The sequence below is a fragment of the Miscanthus floridulus genome, chromosome 4, assembly GCF_019320115.1.
Source record: "Miscanthus floridulus cultivar M001 chromosome 4, ASM1932011v1, whole genome shotgun sequence".
Lineage (NCBI taxonomy): Eukaryota > Viridiplantae > Streptophyta > Magnoliopsida > Poales > Poaceae > Miscanthus > Miscanthus floridulus.
The window spans coordinates 37,750,793-37,754,505 of NC_089583.1; the positions used below are offsets into that span (position 1 = coordinate 37,750,793).

The 3,713-nt window shown below is 50.1% G+C and overlaps 1 pseudogene; it reads right to left on the reverse strand.

Moving 5' to 3' along the window:
* Positions 1-1,079: 1,079 nt before the first annotated feature.
* LOC136552997 (uncharacterized) lies at positions 1,080-2,236 on the reverse strand (annotated as a pseudogene).
* Between the last annotated feature and the right edge of the window lie 1,477 nt (positions 2,237-3,713).

Here is a 3,713-nt window from a genome sequence, read left to right on the forward strand (position 1 = left end):
TCAACCTAAACTCACAAGCATTATCCATTCGAATGGACTGAATGCGGTTATTAGGGAAACTTGCTTTTAGCCTAATTATTTGGGCAATGAGCTTGGAGAAAGCATGGTTTCTAGTGGACAGCAAGTCCACATAGCTCCATCTAGTAGATGCATCATCAGTACCATAAAGTACCTAAATAGGCCCAACAGGTGATGAATAGGTCCACAAATATCACCTTGTATCCTTTGCAGGAACATAGGTGACTCATCCCTAATCTTCAGGAGGGATGGTCTAGTGATTAGCTTCCCTTTGCACGTACGGTGCAAATAAAATCTTTAGGATTAGGGTAGCTTCTGACACCATGGCCAGCAGAATTATTGATGATCCTCCTCATCATACTCAACCCAGGATGACCCAATCGATCATGCCATATTCGAAACGATTTTGTGTTTCTGAATATGGTTTTCATCGCAACATATTCTTCAGTGGGTTTTATGTACGTGTAGTACAAACCCAGTGACGATGAAGGGTGCCTTTCCACCACTCGCTTTTGATACCCATCGAATTTAGTGATGAGCAGGTATTCAGTACCATGCTCAATCTCGGTTTCTACATGGAAACCATTCGCACGGATATCTTTGAAGCTCAAGAGGGTGCACTTTGAGTCAGGATACAACAATGCATCCTTCACAAAGATTTGAGTACCCATAGGGAGAACCAGTGTGGCACTTTTGGTGCCCACGATATGAGCATTGCTTCCAGCAATGGTCATAATATTTTCATTTTTCTTTGTCAATGTTCAGAAATATCTGGTTTCTCTCAGTATCGTATTGGTGATGCCACTGTCTACAAGATAGATTTCCACTTCAGCCATAGGGTTCCCACAGACTCTGTTAAATACCATAAAAGGAAACAAGAATTTAACATAAATCATACATTATCAGAAAGACGACATTACATAATTCCTGGGAAACATTACGATGGTTTGGACCATCTACCACGTTACAAATGCTCTTCAGGAGCATGCATGGCCAAACTTTTATTGAAATAAAACTAGTACATGTGGACATCGCATTTAACTAGCATGATATTTTGGAGATTACTGTAGGTCCCCAAATATATCAAAGTCATCATGAAGGTTGTCCTCACTTTCATCCATTTGGACGTCTCCATTGCTCGCGTCGACAACCATGTCGTCGCGCTTCTCAGGCTGAGCTTTAGGCTCAGCGATGAAGTGGGACTCACATTGACCTTTCCCTTTGTTCTTGCTCTATTGGTAAAGGTCAACAAGGTGTTTGGGGGTGCGACATTTACGGGACCAATGCCCCTTTGCTCCACATCTATAGCATTCACCTTGCTCTTTCCCACTCTGGTCACCTTTTTCCTTCTTGGGTTTGAATCTTTCCTTAGGCTGTCCCTTTCCTTTGTCCTTGAACACGGCACCTCTTTTCCCCTTCCACTTCCCTTTTCCATGGCCTCTTTTGCGGTTGCGAGAATTCTCAACAACATTAGCATGTGCTTCAGGCACAGCCATAGAGCCAGTAGGTCGGGCAGAATGATTGTTCATAAGAACCTCATTCTGTTATTCAGCAACAGATAGTACTTCACTTAGCTCAGAGTACTTGATGTACTTTGAGTTCTTGTACTGCTGTTGCAGTACTATGTTATCAGGGTGGAAGGTGGATAGAGTCTTCTCGATCATATCAACGTTAGTGATCTTCTGGCCACATAGACGCAATTTAGTCACAATTATGTGCAAAAATAGAGTTGTACGCTGCCACAGACTTATAGGCCCCGTTCGGCTTACCCAGAAGCCGACTTGTTCAGCTTCTTTTTTCAGCCGTAACAGTGTTTTTCTCTCACAACAATTCAACCAGAATAGTATTTTTCAGCCAGTTTCAGCAAGCCAAACGGGGCCATAGTTTTGGAAGCGTAGGTTGATCGAGTCATGATGCGCTCTAGGGAGCACAATTGTCGGCTTCTGGCTGAAGCGGTCCTTCAGGGACTGCCATAAGACCAATGGATCCCTCTCCGTCATATACTCAGACTTAAGTCTGGATGGAGATGGTGTCGAAGAAAGTGCAACGCCCTTGCTTTATTAGGCTTTATGCGTTCATCCTTGCCAGCTTCAGGCTGGACAATGGTATGATCGAGGCTCATGCCGTCGAGTTTGATCTTGACGTCGGTAGCCCAAGTGAGGTAGTTGTTGCCGTCCACGGCAAGCGCTTCGAATTCCCTCTTTGCGATGTCCGACATGCCTGCATAATTAATATACAAGGTTCTTCAGGATTACGACCGTACGGTCTTGAGGACTATACAAAAATTTCCCGTGTGTAATCTTCAGGATTACTTTGTGATTAAATAATATAAATTGTAATAAAGTAAATATGCAAAATTTAAATAAATGCAACGAATAATTTGCAAAAAATAAAAGTGCAATAATATAAAAGATATAGTGGGCTTCAGGCCACTTATTATTTTTACGGACTTTGGGATGTATGTCCGCATAGTGCAGTAGACTTCAGGTCGCTGCTATTTATTTGCTATTTATAGGTTTCATCAGAACCAAGAAACCTCTAGCACAACGTGCGTCGCATCGTTCCAGCTGCCAGCATGCTGCATGCAAGCGCTGCATTAACTCTGCATGCATCTCGCTGGTGCATGCGCTCGCTGCCTGCACGCTGCTTGCATGCTTGGAAAGAAGGCATTGCATTAACGCTTTGGCGTGCAGCTGGAAGACAGGGCATCGCATAGACTCGCACTCTTTCTTCCTCCCGTGTTCGTTTCTGTAGGAACGCACAGTAGGAAAAGGAAGAGGAAAGCGGCGGCTAGCCACGGCCTGCAGGGCCCGTGCCTGCACCGCTCTTCACGCGCTCGCCGGCGGCCAGGGAGCTGCGGCGGGGCCAAGGGCGCCCGCGCGCGCCCGCCAGGGGACTGGGCAGCGGCGTCGGACAGCCAGGAGGGCAGCCCATGCGCGCGCCGCTTGCTGCGACGGCCGGTGAGGCCTGCAGGGCCGGCTCGCTCGCGCTGGCGGCCAGGAGGCCGGCAGCAGCGACGGCGGGGCCGGAGGCGCCCGTGCGTTCGCGCCGTTGGGGCTGCAGCGGCAGCCTGCGGCCGGCCGGGCGCGCTCACCGGTGGCGGCGGCCCCTGCTGGGGGCGGACCGGATCCGCGAGCCTCTCAGGCAGCAGCGGCACTCGGCGTACCTGCGGCGGCGGCGGGGCCCGTGGCTCCCGCGCGCACGCTCACGCGGCCAGCTAGGGCTGGCCAAGGCAGGGCCATGCCGCCCGTTGACGGTCGGGGTAGCACTGGCGGCGGCCTGATAAGGCCTGCTCTTCCGCGCCTACGGCGGCGGCCTGTCAAGGCCTGCTCGTCTGCGCCCACGGCGGTCGGGGGGCAGCTGGCGTCTGTTGGGCACTTCAGGGCCATTTCTTGGCGAGCGGAGGCAGAGCCATCCTTGCATCGCCACTGTCGACACTTCAGGGCCGACGAGGTAGCTTTCGGCGATAGGACGGCGACGGCGGCTGAGCCGCCTTCGTGTCACCGGGCACTGCCGATGCGCCAGCGACACAGTGGGTAATGTGTGTCTGTGCTAGAGTGTGTTCTTGTTCATGTACAGAGGTGCAGATCGTGTATGAATGAACAAGCATGTGAAAGAACCGATTTCCTACCTTCTTATCCTTTTAGCTCGGCAGAGCTCGTGCTGATAACGTTTTAGGAATCGTGTTCTCTGAA